The sequence below is a fragment of the Moschus berezovskii genome, chromosome 13 (assembly GCF_049115385.1).
Source record: "Moschus berezovskii isolate FMDL1 chromosome 13, NW_MosBer_1.0, whole genome shotgun sequence".
NCBI classification, from domain to species: Eukaryota; Metazoa; Chordata; class Mammalia; order Artiodactyla; family Moschidae; genus Moschus; species Moschus berezovskii.
The window spans coordinates 72,164,041-72,186,980 of NC_142472.1; the positions used below are offsets into that span (position 1 = coordinate 72,164,041).

At 43.0% G+C, this 22,940-nt stretch overlaps 1 long non-coding RNA gene across 1 annotated transcript; it reads left to right on the forward strand.

Annotated features, from left to right (window-relative positions):
- Positions 1-9,215: 9,215 nt before the first annotated feature.
- Positions 9,216-22,604, forward strand: LOC129556595 (uncharacterized). Its single transcript, XR_008686034.2, has 3 exons — positions 9,216-9,328; positions 10,717-10,793; positions 22,223-22,604. It is a non-coding gene; the product is annotated as an uncharacterized LOC129556595 (long non-coding RNA).
- The last annotated feature ends 336 nt before the right edge of the window (positions 22,605-22,940 follow it).

Sequence of the window (22,940 nt, forward strand, 5' to 3'; positions counted from 1 at the left end):
TTCATTATTCTGTACCATAAAAGTTGAACAAACTGAAGTATTCTAGTTACTCCCCAGATGTCACATCTGTTTTTTGTGGGGGGCGAGGGGGGCTTCCTTCTCTGGCTCATGTTATTGTCCCTGGCAACCCGCTCCAGTGTTCTTGCCTGGAGAATCCCGGGGACGGCAGAGCCTGGTCGGCTGCCGTCTATGGGGTCGCACAGAGTTGGACACGACTGAAGTGACTTAGCAGCAGCAGCAGCAGACTGTCTTTCTCTTTCCCAGCTCCAGAAAAACCAAGTCTTATTCATCTCTTAAGGCCTATGAACCCTCTCTTATTTTTCCAAAGATATGCCCCTCTTCAAAGTATTCACCCCTCTTTGCTTTATAATCAGATTGTTTACATTTGTTATAAGCCCCAGCTGGCTCAGTGGTAAAGAATCCATCCACCTGCCAATGCAGGAGACACAGGAGATGTGGGTTCGATTCCTGGGTCAGGAAGATCCCCTGAGACAGAAATGGAAACCCATTCCAGTATTCCTGTCTGGAAAATTCTGTGGACAGAGGAGCCTGGCAGGTTGCAAAGAGTTCGACGCGGTTGAGCACACGCGCACTCATACCTTAAAGGAGAGATCTATTGCTTATTTGTCTTCGTGTGCAGGACTCTGTTCACCACTGTTTTTACAGGGATTCTGTGACTACGTCTTAACTTGAATCTCAAACTTAATGTGTCTGCGCTCAGCGCCTGTCTTCTCTGCACTCATCCAATCCTCCTCCTGAATTTCCTGCCTCGGTGATGGATACCTTTCCATTTCACTGCTCGTGCCGGAATATTTATTTGTTTTTTAACTGGAGTATAATGCTTTACGATGTTGTGTTAGTTTCTGCTCTACAAAACAGTGAATCAGCTGTATGTATACATATATCCTCTCCCTCTTGACCCTCCCTCCCACTGCCTCCCTCCCTTCCCTCTCGCCAGACTGTATAGCGTTGTTCTTTCTACCTTGGGCCTCAATCCTACAACCCCCGTCTAATCAATGACTGGGTCCAGTTTACTCTGCCTTTGGAATAACTCTTGATTTTACACCCTTGTTCCTTCCAGTCAAAGTGCTGTGACTTTTGTCCTGGCCATCATCAGCCCTTGCCAGGATGAACACAGCACCTTCTCACTGCTCAATCATCTCTCTCCTTTCCCTCCCCTTTGCCTCCACCAAAATCCACTTTCCATGTTGAAGCCATTGTGATCTCTTTAAAATAAAAACCTGATTATGTCACTGTCTTATTCCTGAGTCTCAGAATCTAGTTCAAACACTTAACCATGATAGAGAATGTCTTTTATAATCTGACCTTTTATTTCTCTTACCGTTCATATATCTCACTTCAGTCTTTGCAACCCCGTGGACTGTATCCTGCCAGGATTCTCTGTCCATGGGCTTCTCCAAGCAAGAATACTTGAATGGGTAGCCTTCCCTTCTCCAGGGGATCTTCCTGACCCAGGGATTGAACCCACGTATCCACATTGCAGGCAGATTCTTTATAGTCTGAGTCACCAGGGAAGGCTCTTTAGGAGTTCTACACGTTTGATTCAAATGTGTGTTTTAAATCTGTTTTCCTTGTTTAAAATACTATAATTAAAAGTATTCATAAAAATGTATTCTATACCACAGTTCAATGTATTAAGAACCATCACTTTGGATGATCGAATTAATTCTGCGGTAGGAATTTCTACCTTTTTGGTGAATATACTTGAAGCTCTTGTGAGTGTGTCATTATTTTGAAAAGTTGCTAGTTTGCACACTTTTTTTTTTTTAATTAGGCACTGCTGATCTGCTTAAGTACAAATTGTTCATCATTACTATAAAACTCATTTAAATCGGAAACAAAGCTAAGGCTCATAGCTTTGGCACATGTATCAAAGCACTGTATTTTACTAGAGATATTTTAGCACTTACTTTATGGTTGGGGTGTTTGTCGCTGACTTTTATATCATGAGGGGGCATGCAAGCCCTAGATAAATACTGCTGTGGTTATGGTTTTAAAAAACTGTGATTGTCAGCCATTAGATGCCTTCTCAGAAGAAGTTATGGGACATTTTAAATTAAATTAAATTAAATTAATTTATTAAAAAATTGTTTGGGGGCATATCAAGCTAGTATGTGTGATCTTAGTTCTCCAGCCAGGGATCAAATCCATGCCCCCTGCATTGAAAGCACAGAGTCTTAACCACTAGACCACAAGGGAATGTCTGCTGTGATTGCATTTTGTAACTAAAATCTCTTTAACCACTTGCCTAAGTTTTTGGATTCATTCATTTGAAGCATATACCTGGAAAGGAGAGCTGTTAAAAACCCATACTTTCCATTTGCATCTACCTCTCTGCGTGAATTTGAATTTTCCAGTTACTTCAAAATACGTAAAAAATTTTAAGGCCAAAGGCAATTGAAATAAATAATTTGGGTGCAGAAATCAAAATAAAGCTAAGCATAACACTTAATTTCAAGTATTTATGTTCATCATAATACTTAACAACAATTATCTTCTTGTTCTTATTGATTGATAAGTGTTAAAAATATAAATGTTCAAAATAAATTTATATTAGTAAAATATCATATTTATCTGTTTTATACAATTGAGCTCTGAGACAAATTTCTTTTAAAAAGACTTGTTATAGTGCTTAAGAAAAGAAAAAAGTGAGTGAAAGAGACACGTGTACTCCAGTGTTCATTGCAGCACTGTTTATAATAGCCAGGACATGGAAGCAACCTAGATGTCCATCTGCAGACGAATGGATAAGAAAGCTGTGGTACATTTACACAATGGAGTACTACTCAGCAATTAAAAAGAATACATTTGAATTAGTTCTAATGAGGTGGATGAAACTGGAGCCTATTATACAGCGTGAAATAAGCCAGAAAGAAAAACACCAATACAGTATATTAACACATATATATGGAATATAGCAAGAGGATAACGATAACCCTGTATATGAGACAACAGCAGAGACACGGATGTGTGGAGCAGTCTTTTGGACTCTGTGGGAGAGGGCGAGGGTGGGATAATTTGGGAGAATGCCACTGAAACATGTATATTATCATATGTGAAACGAATCTGACGTGGCTGGGGGCTCCCCACCTCAACACTCTGTGGATTCAAGAGGCCGTTCCTTCTGGAAGTGTATAAATTAGCCTGGGATAGAACCTGCACGCTGAATTTACTAATTAAGAAATGAGAAACCAGAACTATAAAGGTGGCATAGAAATACAAGAAACCATTCTTAAGTAATCTTTTAAAACTCTGAACAGAGTTACAGATTTTACCATTTGTGATAAACTGGTATATGTAATTTAACCAGAACCAAAAGAAAATTAGTATTGTGTGAATTCTAAAAAAAAAGAAAAGAAAAAAAAAAAGAAAAAAGTGAGACCCTTTGAGGTCTTAGCTCAGCCTCTGTCTCTCCCGTAGTCCTAGGAAGGCATCCATAGTGTGTCTACTTGATGTGGAAGAGAAGATGACCACTCAGTGTCCATGTCCACATTTTCCGTCCCAGCCCAGGATCAACTTTTAAAAAAAAGTTTGTTTATTTGGCTGCACCAGGTCTTAATTGTGGCATGAGGAGTCCTAGTTGCAGCATTTGAACTCTTAGTTGCATGTGGGATGTAGTTCCCTGACCAGGGATTGAACCTGTGGGATTGGGAGCTTGGGAGTCACTGGATCACCAGGGAAGTCCCTAGGATCAGTTCTGATTCCAATGGAGAACTGTCCCTTTTCTGTTGGCATGTACTAAGTTACGCTGACTTCCTGGTAGGATGTTCCTCTGCCTCCTCTCACCTCCTGCTTCCCATAGGGTTCTCCCTTAGAGCAACCTCTGGGCGTTGAGAGCATGGGCACACATGTTATTTCCTTTTGCTGTGCTTTCTCTGACCTCACATCTCATGATACACAGACATTTGTACTGAATCCAAACACTCCAAGTAGTAGAACTTGCTCGGCAGAACTCAAGAACTGCAACAGTGTCAGAAAATATCTTGCCATGTGTGTTTTTTTCAATAAAGAAATCACCATACCTCCACGTGGGATTATATAATTTCTGGAATTTTAGACTTTTCCTTGATCAATATGAAAGCAAGTTAGAGTTTATTTTTGCTGAATCTGGCCTCCCCAAGGAGTGCTAAGTTAGAGGCACAGTTGGTGCTTGCGATCGCTGAGCTAGATGCTAGCTGGACTGCTCGTGGACTACTAAATTCCAGCTGAACCCATAAAGACGTGGGTGATGGCAATGCTAATTCCACTGGGTTAAGTTCCAACCAGAGGACAGGTGCTCACAGCTGCCCAGAATGGCATTGAGAAATATGAGTTTGTCCTTGTCCTTTTGACCACTGGTTGGATTCCTGAGAGCTTTAATTATTCCTCTGTGAACAGAGCTGGTCGTTGCCGTGGTGTTTATCAGCTTCAGAGCTGAGGAAATTGGGCTTTATCTCTTTCAGATTAGATCACTACAAGCCTCATTGGGTAAGGTTAGTGGAAGGAGCTGAGTAAAGCCCTTAAGTACCTTTTACACAAAATGCTTCTACAAAGCCCCTAACCCTTGTGGACAAAGCCCCAGGACTTCCCCAACCCCCACCTCCCCTCCCCCAAAACCAGCTGGGACAACTCTGGCAGGGGGTGGGGGTGGGGTGGGGTGTGTGTGTAATTATTTACTTCTTTTCAGGACCTTTTAATTGGTAAACCTTTCCTTTAACTAAAACGCTGATCTCTTTCAAGATAAGGCCCTTTGGGCCTCGGGTTTCCACGTCTCTCTTTTCCATTTCCTTCAGGTCTTATTAACTCTGTTGCCAGGCTGGGGGTGGCAGCCGCAGGATAGGGTACCTGGCTCACTAAGCAAATTGGTATCTAAATTGGAACCTACCCCTGCCTGCTAAGAGATTCCACTCCACTCCCTACTCCATTCTCTTCTTAAAAAAAATAGGAAAAAGAGAAAGATAAACAGACTACCCTCCTCAAAGAATCCGCTTGCCCAGGCAGTGGATGCAAGAAACTGAGCTTCAATCCCTGTGTCAGGAAGACCCCCTGGGGCAGGAAATGGCAACCCGCTCAGAATTCTTGCCTGGAGAATCCCAGGGACAGAGGAGCCTGGCGGGCTACAGTTCACAGAGTCGCAAAGAGTCTGACGTGACTGAGGGACTGAGTCCATCCATACTTTAAAGGGAAAGCTTTCCTCAGGCTTGCAGTTTGCCTGGGTATTCCCTCGGGATGGAGAGTTGTGGTCCCCAGGGATGCTGTTGGAGGGACCTGCATTCCACAAAGTGTGCAGACACTGTGGCTGCCCAGCTTTGACTGAGCGCCTCTCTGCGCCTTCTGAAAGGTTCTGACTCCGCTCACCACTCACTGTCCCTCTACCCTCCAGCTCTGTCCTTTGACCTCAGCAACAAAACGACTTTTGATCTCCAACGCTGGGCCCCACTCCGGTAGTAACGAATCTGCCTGCCAGTGCAGGAGATGCAAGAGGTGAGGGTTCGACCCTTGGGTTGGAAAGAGTCTCTGGAGGAGGAAATGGCAACCCACTCAGTGTTCTTGTCTGGGAAACCCCATGGACAGGGGAGCCTGGCAGGCTACAGTCCATGGGGTCGAAGAGTCAGACATGACACCTGTGCACACACTTCAGGCCCCACCTAACTCTCCAGCCAAGACCCCAGCCCCAAACTGCTCCCGCTTCACTGAAAGTTAGGGGTCGATTCAACTGTGAGGTTACCTCCCTGGACACATTTATCTTGAGGGCGAATAGGCTACATTGGAGTGCCTGGTTATCTTTTGCCTTTTTTCTTCTTCAACTCCATGCAAAGGTTGTGAAAGAAAATTTCAATCCCTGCTACTTTTAGAGTAGCCAGTGGCAATGCGGGCCACAAGTCTGACGTCTTACTCCTATACCCTAGGGAAATTGGGGGCTTCAAAGGGAAGTGGCCAGTAGCTAGACATAGAAGAAAGAAAAGATCACAGGATCTCTGAAACTCAAGTCAGCTGCATTCATGAGCAAATCAGCACTTTCCCGGTTCTTGACCTCCTTTGGGCATTGTGAGAGCTGGTGAGCTCATGCTTGTAAAGAGTGCAAGCCTTTAATTGAAGTATAATTAATAATCATCTGATAAGTGAATAACAATAATAATGATGATGTAATCCCCTTCCCCCACAGCCCCACCCCCGCTTCCTTGGATAGCAGCATCATGAGATGACGTCCCCGTGGACTCGATTACATCAACTGCCATAGGTAGAGACGGATCAGCACAGCTACGGGCTTGCTGGCATGGCCCCGGGGTTGGCCTGCCACCGGGAACCTGTGGGCACAGAACAATGCATCAATGTTCTCAAAGTGTTGGGCTGTTCAGGTGATGAGAAAGTTCAAGCTGTTTCTTGACTCAGGCACTGAGGCAACCCGCCCGCTTCTTGCCACCCTCGTGGCCTCCCAGACAGAGGAGCTGAGCCTGGTCCTGAGATGGACACTTACTTATTTTCCCTGATCCTCTGCCTCCTTGTTTTTCTAAAGGGACCTCCTCCCAGTAAGATGAGTGAGTGTGTCTCCCAAGGGTGATAGCAACAGATCAAGCCACAGCCTTTACACCACTGACCATCAGAGGGACATGTGGACCAGTCAACGTGGTCAAGCGTTGACAACCTAATGAACTGCATGAAGAAGCAATAGGTTTCTGAAAACAGAGTCTTGACAGAATTCTTGGGCTTCTCACCGTTTAATCTAGAAACAGTGTTCTCTACGCAGACACCAAGCTAAAAAGAAGTGCCCAGAATAGGAGAAGGAAAACAAAAAATTAGGTAGGAGGCAGTTTATCATCCACTTTTGCCCTAAAGGCTTCTCAGGCCAAGAGGCTGAGATAGGCAGAATGGAATCCCCAGCTGGAAAAGATAATAACAGCTTTCATTCGCAAACAGTCTAGTTTACAAAGCACTTTCATATAGCATGACCTCATTTGAGCCTCTCTGTAAGGTTGGCTGAGTTTCTTATCCCCAGTTTACAGATGCAAAAACTGAGGTCCAAAGACGTTACGTGACTCACTTGCATAGAAAGAAAGTAGCAGAGTCAGTGTCAAACCCATGTTTCTAGTAAGATGCTAAGACTTGCTCCATGATTCCCCAGTCTTCTCTACTGGGGTGCTTAATGTTCAGTTTAGTCAACAAATAGGTTGAACAATCCCTCTGTGTTGAGCACTGTGCTAGGTGCTGGGGAAGCGGCAGGGAACGTGGCATCCAGGGTTTTCCTCATAGCAGTCTCATCACTACATTAGTTTTGTGCTGCTGGAGTCTCTAGGATGTGGGATCCTTCCCGAGAGAGTTCTATTAAAGTTCTTTTGGCTGCAACAGTAAAAGTCATGTGCTGGCTAGCTAACACACAAAAATGGGATTTATTAGAAAGATTATGGATGTTTAATGGAATCTAAGCAAACATTAGTCCATCCCAAGCTTTGGGAAGACCAAGAACCTATTGCCTCTCTAAGACCCTTATCTCTTAATTTTTCTCCTTACATTCTCAATACTTCAGATAGAAATTTCTGTTTAAAAAAATTCAGTGAAAGAATCATTTATAAATATATTCAGAAATATTTATGAGTGAGGATTTTTCTTTAAAATACTCCAGAAAGCACTTCCCTGGCAGTCCAGTGGTTAAGATTCTATGCTTCCATTGCAATGAGCATGGGTTCAATCCCTGGTCAGGGAACTTAAGATACTACATGTTATGTGGCCAGAAAAAAAAAAAAAAAAACAACAAAAAAGTTCCAGGAAAAAAGAAGAATGGGACCAGGTAAAATAAGAAAGTAAGAAGGACATACCCTGATATTGCTTGAAGAAGCTGAGTGATGGGTACATGGTGGGGGGTGTCATTCTATTATTCTACTTTTCTCTGTTTTTAAAAATGTATATTTGAAAAGTTAAAAAATACAAAGAGAATATTCTGTGTCATTATGTTCCTTCCTTGGACCTTTCGAAACGAATGTATTTTTTTCTGTATAGATTATTTTTAGTGGTTCTCTATTTGCCTGGTCTCCTCCATTGGCCGGTGTTGCTTGAAGGGCAGAATTGTTTCATCAGTTTTACAAGTACAGTGTATGCTTTGAGGGCTTCCTGTGGCTTAGGCAGTGTCTCCTGCTTCCAGGTGAGCTAATAGCCCTGGCTGGTGCGTGTGCTCAGTCTCTCAGTTGTGTCCAATTCTTGGTGACCCCATGATACCACTGAGCCACCTGGGAAGCCCCATAACCCTGGCAGTTTGTGTATTTCCTTCACATGATACCAGCCCTTTGCACATGTTCCATAAGATGCCCTGGGGACCTCCATTTCTATGGCCGCTGGGCTGTCCCTCTATGATGGGACACCACCAGTCTGAGGAATGATTGGAGTGAGGGTTTCAGGATTCCCCTGGGGCATTTCACTTGAAAGTGATATTTCTTCTCCGGCATCCAATACCCAGCAGACCTTCACACATCAGTCAATGACTCTGGGGTCAGGCCAGGTTCTGAAAAACACTTAGAAGCAACCTTTCTTTTGACCCAATGGGTAAGAAGAAAATAGAGAAACAACTCGTTTGGCTGCTGCTCAGGTGGGGAGAGCCAGGTCAGGCGGCTCGCGGCAGGTGCCCAGTTCTCTCCACTTCCAGCAGATCCATTAACGCTTGGCAGGTTGCACTCCCCTTCAGCATGTGTAACATGCAATTGTTGACACAACTAACACTCCCTCAAGCTCTTGATGTGTTCCCTTGCCCCTGTCATCAGAACAGGGTCTGAAAGGGCTCATCGGAATGTGTGCATTTGTTTATGGCAGGGACACAGCTCGGACCTCCTTCCTCAACCTTCCCACCCCAAACACGGTGCCCTCATTTTTCCTCTCCGGATTGATGTTAAGCACTTAATGTAATTGCCTTGCAGGAAAAAAGTAGCCAAAGATGTACAGTCAGTCACACCATGGCCTCATATTTCAAAACCAGCCAGGCTTCTTTGTGAATGCTCCCTCCCAGGGTGTGAAATCAATCATGTCGTGTCTGGTCCCCTATGACCCAGGGGGGACCGCCATCTCGGCTTACTCTGGAAACACGGCCAATGACTTGATCCCTTCCCTGCCTGAGCCCCCGCCCACCCCAGCCCTTCACCCTACAACTTCCCCGCTGGCTTCTCTCCAGTGAGCTTCCTCTTTGGATCTGGCAGCTTGCTCTGTGATTCTCATTTGCTTTGTATAAAGAAGCCATGAGCAAACGGTTAAGCGTCCACTCGCCTCCCTGGTGTCAACCTGTCCCTTGGCCTTGGCTCCTGCTTCAGATAAAGGCAGTGACGCTCCCTCCGGCTCAGTTCTTGGTGTGAGTCACTTTCTGAACCCTGGCCATTTTCTTTACCCTCCCCTTCAACTTTTCACCCTTGAGATGCTTCCCTCCTCCTTAGAATGGCTCAGGCTCCATGCAGACCCATGCTTTCCTCCCCCCAGCTACACTCTCCTCCGCTTCTGGGAAACCCCATTGTAGATGTGGAAAAGGGGAAAATTTTTGAGAATCTGTCCTTGCAACTCTATTCTATGAGACAGTGGGCCCAGAAGTAAAGCAAAAACAGCTTCGAGGAACTCTGCTCAATGTTTTATGGCAGCCTGGATGGGAGGGGAGTTTGGGGGAGAATGGATACATGTGTATGTATGGCTGAGTCCCTTTGCTGCTCACCTGAAACTATCCCAGTACTGTTGGTGAACTGGTTATATACCAATACAAAAGAAAAGGCTTAAATAAATAAAATTTAAAAATCAGCTTGGGAAAATGAAACCTCTATCTAATTACGATGCTAATGACATTCTATCTTGAAGTAAGGGTTGGCAACCGAAGGTTGTAGTTTATTTCTAATTGCTGCTTATCTACTGATGGAAAATGATCAAGGCTTATATTTAGAAAATGTAGGGTAGGGGAAGGAAGGTGAAGGGAGTGGATAATCTATAAACCAGACAGACAGTCCCTAGCCGTACTAAGTTTTGCAAATTTTCTGGCCCGGCTGAAAAGTTTCACTGCGGCTCTGGGTGAGTCAGACCATGTTCTGAAAATCGTTCTTTGCCTCTGTCCACTTTGGTGTTGGCTCTCCTTTTCTTATCACTTCTGGGATGTATGTGTTCTGATACCCTGGGAGTTAACGATATGGTTATTACTGTTCCCTAGCAACCCTGCTCTGTAGAGAAAAATCAGAACACACAAGTTCGCCCCTTCATCTGACCAATTCAGACCAGCCTTAACTTGCCCCAGTTCTGTTCTATGCATGCACACTGACAGCCTCTGTGTGTCTTACGGGTAATCACTTAAAATCTGGATGGGATGATCTTTTTCCATACGTCATGAAGCAAGAATTTTGATGGTTTGTCTTGTCAAGATGCTTATGGCTGTTTCAGAAAAATGACAACAAATAACGATTATGTCAGGACTTCCCTGGCAGTCCAGTGGTTAAGACTCTACAACTCCAATGAAGGGGATGAGAGTTCAATCCCTAGTCAGGGAACTAAGATCCCACATGCCACGTGGCATGGCCAAAAAATAAAAATAAGGTCATACCACGAAGTTCCAAATGCCAGGCTAAACATATGAGACTACTGTTACTCCTTGGGGGACCTTTTGTTTTCCTAGAATAGTAATCTTGCTTCTTGGTTCTTTCATCTGTGCAGTTATTAGCCGTTTCTTCATAGACTGTGTTATAGATGAGCTTTGTTCTTTGTTTACAGTTAAAATGATGGGAAGTTCAAACTACGCTGAATGAAAGTGCAAGAAGAGGTACATAATCCAGATGCCCAAAATGCAGGTACCCTACCAGTTATTTGCCTAATTATGGGCACAGTTGAGTAAAGATCTTTCTCTCTTTTTATTTTTTAATATTTCTGTATTTATTTGGCTGTGCTGGATCTTAGTTGCAACACACAAGATCTTCAATCTTTGTTGCGGCATGCGGGATCTTTAGTCGCAGCATGAGGGATCTTTAGTTGCGGCAGGCGAGCTCTTAGTAAGTGCACGTGGGATCTAGTTCCTGACCAGGGATGGAACCCAGGACCCCTGTATTGGGAACATGAAGGCTTAGCCACTGATCACCAGGGAAGTCTCGAGAAGGGATATTTAACCATGCATTATTCATCCATCTCCCAGGCCAGATATAGAGGGGCTGGGGATAGAAGTAAATAAAGCAGACACTGTCCCTGCCTTCGTGGAGAGCCCGGTCTAGTGGGGAGACAGACCAATAAGAATAAGCAGCACAAGACGAATGGTGGGAGAGAGAGATGCTACGAAGGAAAATCGTGAAGCTCTGTGCTGGCTCACAACACATTCCCAAGCTGAAGCACAGGGGAACATGGCGTTTAAGCACGGATGTCAAGGGCATAGGGGAGAAGGCAGGAAGGGGGAAGGAGGAAGAGTGAGGACAGCCTACACGTGGCCAAAGCAAATAGTGACCATCGGAGCTGCAGTCTATGGCATTTATAATCTCCCTGGCAGAACTTTCACCTTTTTTTAGTTCCGTTGGGAGTTTGTCATAAGCTAATCTGGTTAAATATCGGTCTAATTAATAGTGATAATACTGACAGCACTAACAATTATTAAATGCTTATTTATGCAACAGATATTATTCTTAGCGTCAAAGGTCACCTCACTCAGGCTGTCCCTGGGCACTCTAGAGAGCAGCCCCAATCCTATTTCCTTTACTCTGTTTTCTTTCGTCTTATAATGCTCACCATCATCTGACATTGTGTACACCCTTGCTGACTAGTTCAATGTCTGTCTTTCTGGTTGGAATGGAATCTTCACGAGGGCAGGTACTTCTGCCTATTTTGTTCATTTCTGTTTTCCCCAAAACTTAACCCAGCGCCTGACACATGCTTAGTGCCCAAGAAAAGCATTCAGATGTCCCCAGGTATCTGCAGGGGTCTGGTTTCAGGACTCCTGTGAACACCAAAATCCATGGACGCTCAAGTCCTTTATATGAAAGTCCTAGTATTTGCACATAAACTATGCACATCCTCCTATATACTTTATTTCTAGGTTATTGATAATACCTAGCACAGTGCAAGTGCTATGTAAATATTCAATAACTAGTTCTCAGAATATTTAAATCTTGCCTTTTAGAACTGCCTGGTATTTTTTTTAAAGTTTTTTTTTTTTTTTAATGTGGACCATGTCTAAGGTCTTTATTGAGTCTGTTACAATATTGCTTCTGCTTTATGTTTTGTTTTTTTTGGCTGCGAGGCATGTGGAAGTTTAGCTCCCTGACCAGGTATTGAACCTGCACTACCTGCATTGGAAGACAAAGGCTTAACCACTGGGCCACCAGGGAAGTCCCCAGTGATTTTTTTTTTTTTTTTAACATTTTTGATCTGTAGCGGGTTGAATCCTCAGGTGTGGAACCCATGGATTTGAAGAGCCAATGGTATTTGTTAAATAAATGAATGGATAGTATTCATTTAGTCCTGACAGCATCTCTATGAAATAGGAGCTATTTTCTCCTACTTTGGAGATGAGCACACCTGGCGCAGAGAGGTTAAATAACGTACCGAAGGTCACACAGCCAACGGAGTAGATCAGGATCCAAACCCAGGAGGTCTGAGACCAGAGGTTCATACAACAGGAACAGCCACAAAATAGAAACAGCTGTGGAGACAGTACATCAGTTTGACTTACAGTTTTTCTTTAGTTAAATGGCATTCTGTTTAAAGCCCCTGGAAAGGGAATCCAATTCAGTATGTAAGTTCTAGACACTAGTGGACTACTGGTTTTTATAAAACATATATCACTGAGCAAGTGGTATAAAGGACTATCTTGATTATAAGAAGGCTGTGCCAACCTAGGGAATGTGCAATCCAGATAAGATAAGAAAGTCCTGAGTCATAAAACACTTTCAGATCCTATAATTTAATCTGCACCCAGAGTTCCTGGAATATTCATTACCACTGACTTCATGGTAACTCAGTCTGGTTGCCAGTCTGGTTCCACATGAAATATGGAAGCATGATTTACTCTTGACTTGTTCAGTTCAGTTCAGTTCAGTCACTCAGTCATGTCCAACTCTTTGCGACCCCATGAACCGCAGCATGCCAGGCCTCCCTGTCCATCACCAGCTCCCAGAGTCCACCCAAACCCATGTCCATCGAGTCGATGATGCCATCCAGCCATCTCATCCTCTGTCGTCCCCTTCTCCTGCCCTCAATCTTTCCCAGCGTCAGGGTCTTTTCCAATGAGTCAGCTCTTCGCATCAGGTGGCCAAAGTATTGGAGTTTCAGCTTCAACATCAGTCCTTCCAATGAACACCCAGGACTTGTTCACTTGAATTAAAAACTCAAAGTTTGTTGTTGCTGTGTGTTTAAAAATTAAGAGCTTGGAGTAAAGAAAATAAAACCTCTCTACTTCATCGGTCCCAGTGTTAGACAACAAATTCAGTCTTGAGGACTTGCCTCTCCCCATATGTCCTTGTTTATCTGGGTAGATATTATTTCAGCTTCCGGGATATAAAACTTGCTCCTGGAGCCATTTTGACATTTTTATCCTTCTGATCAATCAATTTTCAGGATTGTATGTCATACAATGCAATGTTTTATTTGTTTGTTTGTTTTTCTTTGCTTTTTTGTTTTTATTTTTGTTCTGCCATGAAGCTTGCAGGATCATTTCCCCGATCAGGGACTGAACCCATGCCCCCTACATTGGGAACCCAGAGTCTTAACCATTGGACCACCAGGGAAGTCCAGTTTGCTTTTTCCTTCATAAGAATGATCTTCTCTTTGTGTATTCAATGGACATGAATTTGAACAAACTCTGAGAGACAGTGGAGAACAGAGGAGCCTGGCATGCTGCAGTCCATGGGGTCGCAAAGAGTAAGACACGACTTAGTGACTGAACAACAACAAAATGTGTATGAGGTTGTCAAAGAAAGGAATTTGCTTTTGACCTTAGAAACCTCAGCTTTCCCTTTCTGCCCACACATCTCGGGAGCACTCAGTAGCCCTGAATTTCCCTTTGGCATTTATTTTGTTATTTCTTTGACCACTTACCATGTAAGAATTGGTGAACAGTTCTGGTCCTTTCCATACATCTGGCTTCATGCTGTCCCTCCAGGTCCATCTTTTTGTGTCTCTGTTCCTTTCTGTCTCAAATACAACCTATAATCTCTTGCATACATACACACATTAAGCGTTACAAGAAGTTATGTATTTACAAAGAGTATGTTTAATTGCCAAAACTCAGAAAGTATGTGTAAAATTTCCACCATCTATAAGAAAAAAAGTTTCCTGTTTACAAATTGGTCACTAGCTTTATGCCCTTATTGCTGGTTCTTGGCATCTGATGGTTCATGGTATGCATCCCTTAGTGCTGGAGAAGTCCTTGTGTGGATTCCCACATCTCAGTACCTGGGAGATGCTTAGGATCTTCTCATGTTCTCCCAGAGTCTAGTATTAATAGATAAGGCTGTGCTGTGTGCTCAATCATTCAGTTGTGTCTGACTATGTGACCCCACGGACTGCAGCACACCGGGCTCCTCTGTCCGGCAGATTTTTCCAGCAAGAATACTGGAGTGAGTTGCTGTTTCCTCCTCCAGGGGATCTTCCCGATCCAGGGATAGAACCCAAGTCTCCTGCATCTCCGGCATTGGCAATCAGATTCTTTACCACTGAGTCACCTGGGAAGCCCTAATAGATAAGGACCACATAGCAAATGTGTGGAAGGTGGATAACTCTAGGATGAAAGGGAGTTTAATGTGTTGCAAGGTGATGAAAGAGCCCTGATCCAGGCACCGAGCAGAGGGAAGCAACAACTTGAAAAGAGAAGAAAACATGGTGGATGATTTGAAATTCCCACTGACCTCCCACTACACCCCTTAAATGAAGGGCCCTGCATTCTAATTCCATTTATATTTTCAAGCATCTCCAATATTATTGCTATTACAACATGTACAGAGATCTAGGTAAATTGGGGTTATACATCTGAGCTATATTTCTAGTTTCGTTGTTTGTGTATTGGGAAGGACACTGGCTTTGGGTTCAGGTAATATTGCCACGATCTAGATGGGACCATAGTGGCTTGTCACCTCACCTGTTTCAGCCTCAGGCTCCTAACATAGATCCTCTCTTTGTTAACGGTAAAAAAATATTAAGAGAAGAAAACCAAAGACTGGTATATGCATGTGTATGTCTTTGTGTGGTGGGGTGTTTTGTAAGGGAGGTGATTGGAAGCTTTCTTTTGAAGTTGGAGCCAGTGAGCAAATCTTCTAAGATGAGCTCCAGTTGCCAATTCACCTTCTACCCCTTAGGCCACCTACATCCATTCTGCTTGTTCAGGCAAGGAAAGGTTACTCTGGATCCTGGCTTCTCAGTCAAGGGAGAACGTGAAACTAGTGTTCTCTTGCCTTCACCTTTGAGGCAAAGGAGTACTCTCCTAAAATCGCTGGTCAGAGGAATTGTCTATCCTCAGTGAAAAGAGGCTTCCCTTAAAAGACATTCATTCATTCAAAAAAGCTCATTAAAAACACCAATATTCATTGAGCTGTCACTATATCCCAAACACTGTAGTAAGTGCTGGCGCCAGCAAGAATGGACACTGTGCCTTAATAACCTCAAGTCCACTGAAATCCAGACCTTTTTTTTTTTTAACTTGTGACTGTTCCCATACAAATTTTTTAAGTTGTGTTTTCATTTTTATTCAGTTCAAGAACTTTTTTTTTTTTTTTTGGCAGCATGGCATTCGGGGTCTTAATTCCCCCACCAGGGATCAAACCCATGCCTCCTGCGGTGGATGTACAAAGTTCTAACCACTGGACCATCAGGGGAGTCCCTCAAGTCCAGTCTTGAAGTCCTCATTGATAGTTCTGTTCTACAAACACTGTTTTATTTTGTTGTCAGCTAGCCACAGCTGTGAGGGTCTCCGGCCCCTCAGTGCACGCCCATCTCTCCTCCAAGTGTCTGCCTCGTCTGTTGATCCCCTCTCCTTGCCTTGAAAGTTTTCACCTACTTTTAGACTTTCATCCTCACGATGGTACAGGTAGCTGTCAATGGTTCAGAAGCGTTTTCTTCCTGGGGTACTTGCATTACAGCAGGGTTCAATATCCTCCCAAAAGCACTTTTCCTGCTAAACCTGGATTTGGTCCTAGAATCCATCTGTCATTATCAGTCAAAGCTTGCAGTTATGTTGAAAACTATTCATCGTGGTTTAAGCCAAGGCTGCAATTTCAAGAATTGGATAGTTTTGTTTTTTTTTGGAGGAGGGTGGTGGTGTGGAGTTTTCATGTTTTTTGTTGTTGTTGTTATTGTTTGTTTGTTTCCAGGGCCCTGAAAAGTTAAGTGATACAGATAAGAGCCTACACCTACCATATGTATACTCTCAGCTTATGGAAGACATAGCCGCAGGGTGGCAGCTGTCATACAGAAATGTTCTTTACCAAAAAAGAAAACCAGAAATGGTATTTCCTGTGCCTGAAAACCTTGTCTTTGTACAAAGTGAGGAGTGTGGCATTTACTAAGACACTCTTATCCCTGGGTTCTGCATCTGTGGATACCAGAGGGCTTATTGTATGTGCCATTGTATATAAGGAACTCAAATATCTTCAGATTTTGTTATCCTGGTATCAACTCCCCCTGATACCAAGGGGAAATCTGTATATCATTACAGAGTCACAGACACTCAAAATACCCATAGTAAAGACAGAATTCAGAGCAGAAGTACTGTGGGTAGAGAGGGCCTGGAGGTGCTTTAAGGTACCTAAGTGAACAGTTTGTCTCAAGAAGAATATAATTTGAATGTTGTAGAACAACCTTATGAGGAGGTCTGTTCTAGGAAGTTCTAACATCTGAAGCCCAAAGAAGAAAAATGAACTCATTCATTAGTGCGGCTTCAACTTGCTGTTGTATGGTCAAGGAGACTCAATAATTTAAATAATATTCTCTAGCTTTAATACTATCTGAATAAAAAAGTAGTCATTTAATAATAAAAGTAGTCATTAAGTTTGGGTACCCGCTGGGTTACAGTAGATTGTAAAAATTTCAGCATAATTGTAGAATTTTTAATGCAATATTAAATACTCATGACTACAATAAAATTAGCTTAGTTTAAGTAACTGCATTATTGGAGTTGACAAGAGAAGTATAAACACCTCCCTGACTAATAGGAGTGCTCGTGGCTCCTAGGTCCTGGTAGAAAGATAGAACCGTCTATGGTATTAGTTTTGTTCTTGGCATAGATGCCAACTTGGTACTGTTGCTGCTGCTGCTAAGTCACTTCAGTTGTGTCCGACTCTGTGTGACCCCATAGACGGAAGCCCACCAGGCTCCCCCGTCCCTGGGATTCTCCAGGCAAGAACACTGGAGTGGGTTGCCATTTCCTTCTCCAATGTGTGAAAGTGAAAAGTGAAAGTGAAGTCGCACAGTCATGTCCGACCCTTAGCGACCCCACGGACTGCAGCCAACCAGGCTCCTCCATCCATGGGATTTTCCAGGCAAGAGTACTGGAGTGGCTTGCCATTGCCTTCTCCGCAACTTGGTACAGGCTAGGCTTTCTCAAGAAGCTCTCTTCCTGATGAATTAACTAAAAATCCCTGAAACTCATCTTGAGTTGTGGAAAGTATTTGAAACACTTGTTTACAGACACATGAGCGTGGTGACATAGCCACCTTAATAAACCACAGAAACTGGCATGTTTTAAATATGCACAATTATATTTTTGCTGACATCCCATTGCCAGTATAAGCATATCATCTACTGTTTTTGTTATTTGCATCAACAATTAATTAGATGACTTTAAAATTCTCATTTCCCTCAAAGCTACTTTTTATAAATGGTTGATTTTTCTCTGTCAATAACTTCACGAGGGAGTTTCTAGCAAATAAGTATTTTTTTCTACATAACTTATAAATGCACACAGAGATAAAAGTATTAACAGTTAATGGTTTGTAAGATACTCCTATTATTTTTATTTTTTTAAATCAGATTTTAAACACAGGCTTAACATCATGCATACATACATCCATGTGTTTGTCTTGATTAGTGAGGTTATCCTTGAACTATTCCTTCAAGGATATTGTCTTGCTAGATGCTTGTCCGTATGACCTCATGGAGAAAGAGTCCAAACCTCCTTCAACATTTGGAAAATATATTTTCCCCAGATGAAATTGTAGTGGAGTAAATAAACAATGAATTTGGAGGCTGGTTTTATGCTTTAACCAGGTTACCTGTTAATAAGAGAGCTTTTTGTTTAAGTTTTCAGAGTCTCAATTTTGCCATCCTGTAAGGGAGATGTAATTCTTACTATGTAGTTCATTTAATTAAATAATATTTAGTAATAAAATCTTTGAGAAAAGCACTTGGTAAAGACTTGAATATTTTATTATAAGACCTACTGTTGCACTCTATCATACCATGATTTTATTCAGTCAGTTCAGTTCAGTTCAGTCGCTCAGTCGTGTCCGACTCTCTGCAACCCCATGAATCACAGCACGCCAGGCCTCCCTGTCCATCACCAACTCCCGGAGTACACTCAAACTCATGTCCACAGAGTCAGTGATGCCATCCAGCCATCTCATTCTCCGTCGTCCCCTTCTCCTCCTGCCCCCAACCTTTCCCAGCATCAGAGTCTTTTCCAGTGAGTCAACTCGTCGCATGAGGTGGCCAAAGTATTGCAGTTTCAGCTTTAGCATCAGTCCTTCCAACGAACACCCAGGACTGATCTCCTTTAGAATGGACTGGTTGGATCTCCTTGCAGTCCAAGGGACTCTCAAGAGTCTTCTCCAGCACCACAATTCAAAAGCATCAATTCTTCGGCGCTCAGCTTTCTTCACAGTCCAACTCTCACATCCATACATGACCATGGGAAAAACCATAGCCTTGACTAGATGGACCTTGGTTGGCAAAGTAGTGTCTCTGCTTTTTAATATACTATCCAGGTTGGTCATAACTTTCCTTCCAAGGAGTAAGTGTCTTTTAATTTCATGGCTGCAATCAGCATCTGCAGTGATTTTGGAGCCCCCAAAAATAAAGTCTGACACTGTTTCCACTGTTTTCCCATCTATTTCCCATGAAGTGATGGGACCAGATGCCATGATCTTTGTTTTCTGAATGTTGAGCTTCAAGCCAACCTTTTCACTCTCCTCTTTCACTTTCATCAAGAGGCTTTTGAGTTCCTCTTCACTTTCTGCCATAAGGGTGGTGTCATCAGCATATCTGAGGTTATTTGTATTTCTCCTGGCAATCTTGATTCCAGCTTGTGCTTCTTCCAGCTCAGTGTTCCTCATGATGTACTCTGCATATAAGTTAAATAAGCAAGGTCTTATTAGTCCCTCTCTATTCTAACAATGGAGAAGGAAATGGCAACCCACTCCAGTATTCTTGCCTAGAGAATCCCAGGGACAGAGGAGCCTGGTGGGCTGCTGTCCATAGGGTCACACAGAGTCGGACACGACTGAAGCGACTTAGCATGCATGCGTGCATTGGAGAAGGAAATGGCAACCCACTCCAGTATTCTTGCCTGGAGAATCCCAGGGATGGGGAAGCCTGGTGGGCTGCTGTCTGTGGGGTTGCATAGAGTTGGACATAACTGAAGTGACTTAGCAGCAGCAGCAGCATTCTAACAAAGCCCAAACATTAATGGTCACCGGTTACCCACAGGCTTAGCTCTGCCCAAACCAGGTCAGAGAGACCCTGCCTAATAGAATATTAATCACTCAGTGTAGTGGAGATCTTTTGGTTTTGTCTTTCCCCTAACCAGATCTTCTTCTGACAGTAGTATGCCGAATTCCCATAGTGAACCACTTCTTTCTACTTCTTCTTAAATTTTATTTATTTTTAATTGGAGGATAATTGCTTTACAACATTGTGTTGGCTTCTGCCATACATCAACATGAATCAGCCACAGACATGTGTCCCCTCCCTCTTAAACCTCCCTCCGACCTCCCACCCCATCCTACCCCTCTAGGTTGCCACAGAGCACCCGGTTTGAGCTCCCTGTGTCACACAGAAAATTCCCATTGCCTTTTTATTTTGCATATGGTAATGGTGATGGACAGGGAGGCCTGGCGTGCTGTGATTCATGGGGTCGAGGAGAGTCGGACACGACTGAGCGACTGAACTGAACTGAATGTATATTTTTCAAATTTGTCCCACCCTCTCCTTCCCCAACTGCATCCACGTCTGTTGTCTATGTCTGCACCTCCATTCATGTCAGTTCAGTCGCTCAGTCGTGTCCAACTCTTTGCGACCCCATGAACCGCAGCACGCCAGGCCTCCCTGTCCATCACTGACTCCTGGAGTTCACCCAAACTCATATGCATCGAGTTGGTGATGCCATCCAACCATCTCATCCTCTGTCATCCCCTTCTCCTCCTGCCCCCAATCCCTCCCAGCATCAGAGTCTTTTCCGATGAGTCAGCTCTTCCCATTAGGTGGCCAAAGTATTGGAGTTTCGGCTTCAGCATCAGTCCTTCCAATGAACACCCAGGACTGATCTCCTTTAGAATGGACTGGTTGGATCTCCTTGCAGTCCAAGGGACTCTCAAGAGTCTTCTCCAGCACCACAGTTCAAAAGCATCAATTCTTCGGCAATCAGCTTTCTTCACAGTTCAACTCTCACATCCATACATGACCACGGGAAAAACCATAGCCTTGACTAGACGGACCTTGGTTGGGAAAGTAATGTCTCTGCTTTTTAATATGCTGTCTAGGTTGGTCATAACTTTCCTTCCAAGGAGTAAGCGTCTTTTAATTTCCTGGCTGCAATCAGCATCTGCAGTGATTTTGGAGCCCCCAAAAATAAAGTCTGACACTGTTTCCACTGTTTTTCCATCTATTTCCCATGAAGTGATGGGACCAGATGCCATGATCTTTGTTTTCTGAATGTTGAGCTTTAAGCGTTGCTGCCCTGCAAATAGGTTCATCAGTACCATCTTTCTAGATTCCATATATATGGGTTAATATCAATGTATGATATTTGTTTTTCTCTTTCTGACTTACTTCACTGTATAATAGGCTCTAGGTTCATCCACCTGATTAGAACTGACTCATATGCATTCCTTTTTATAGCTGAGTAATATTCCATTGTATATATGAACTACAATTTCTTTATCCATCTGTCTGTCGATGGACATCCAGGTTGCTTCCATGTCCTAGCTGTTGTAAATAGTGCTGTGGTGAACATTGGGGTACATGTGTCTTTTTCAATTATGGTTTCCTTAGAGTATATGCCAGTAGTGAGATTGTAGAGTCATACGGTAGTTTTATTCCTAGTTTTTTAAGGAACCTCCATACTGTTCTCCATACTGGCTGGATCAATTTGCATTCCTACCAACAGTGTAGAAGGGTTCCCTTTCTCCACATCCTCTCCAGCATTTATTGTTTGTAGATTTTTTGATGATGGCCATTCTGACCAGTGTGAGGTGATACATCACTGTAGTTTTGATTTGAATTTCTCTAGTAATGAGCAATGTTGAGCATCTTTTCATGTGTTTATTAGCCACCTATAAGTCTTTGGAGAAATGTCTGTTTAGATCTTCTTTCCACTTTTGGATTGGGTTGTTTGTTTTTTCTGGTTTTGAGCTGCATGAGCTGCTTGTATATTTTGGAGATTAATCCTTTGCCAGTTGTTTCAATTGTTATTATTTTCTCTCGTTCTGTGGGTTGTCTTTTCATCTTGTTTATAGTCTCCTTTCCTATGCAAAATCTTTTAAGCTTAATTAGGTCCTACTTCTTTACTTTTGTTATTTCCATTTCTCTGGGAGATGGGACCTTGCTGTGATTTATGTCAAGGAGTATACTGTCTCTTTTCTAATTCTTAATCCATGTGATTCGCTAGAGCTTGCCTAATGTAATTAAGTGTAGCCAATCACAGTATCATTCTGAACATACTGGTTGGTTCAAGAAAGATTCGAAGATCAAACCAGGCAATGAAAACTGGATTCTGGAATTTACTAGGGCCTCTGTTTCCACTGAAAGAGGGTGTAAGTAAGTTAAGAAGTAAGCCTGGGAGTGTCAGTGGCCATCTTACCCACATGAACTGTTGAAGCTAATTCTAAACTAACCTTGAAGCTAACACAGAGGAAAGCCGGAGATGGAGAAGGTCAGATCTTAGGTTACATCATTTGAGTCCCTGGAGCCAGTCACTCCTAAAGTTTTACTAATGCACCTTTTGGTTGTGTACTTTAGACTTGAGAGTTTATTTTCTGTCCTTTGCAACGAGAGAAGTCCTGACTAATAGGCTTGACTTCTTACCATGAAACAGGAGCTCTGTAAGGCTGAGCTGTGACTCACGCCTGCACTGATGGAGACAGATCTAACTGCCCGCGCCACTGCTGTGTGGTGGCCTCACCCTACCTTCCGGTGTGCGATTAGCCCGACAACAGACCTTGAGCCTGGATTAATCCCTCAGTCAATCCAGCCAACCGGTGAGTCTGCCCCTTGGTCAGGTTGATGTCAGCTTTTTAAAAAAGTGTATCTAAGGAAAGATCTGCATCAAAAGTTTTAGATACCAGCTTTTAACCCTAGGGCTAAGATAATCTTCTAATAAATGCTCATAGAATCTTTTCTGATATGTTAACTTCTCCTTGATCTAGTCAAGATTTCTTATTGACTGCAGAAACTTAAATATGGCCCAGATTTGGCACTCCCACCAGCTTGTCTATCTTGGACTTTATCTGCCAAGACTCAATTTGAGCTTGTTTAGAATAACTCCCGAGTATAATATTGAACTTGAATTCCTGACCATCATTCTCCTATACTCTGAATAGGATCTAGCCTCTGTTCCTACTTAGGCAATTCTTTTTTTTTTTTTTTTTAATTTTTACTGGAACATAGTTGATTCACAATGTTGTGTTAGTTTCAGGTGTACTGCAATCTGAATCAGTTATACATATACATATATTAACTCTCCTTTAGATTCTTTTCCCATACAGGCCATTACAGAGTATTGAATAGAATTCCCTGTGCTATCCAACAGGTTC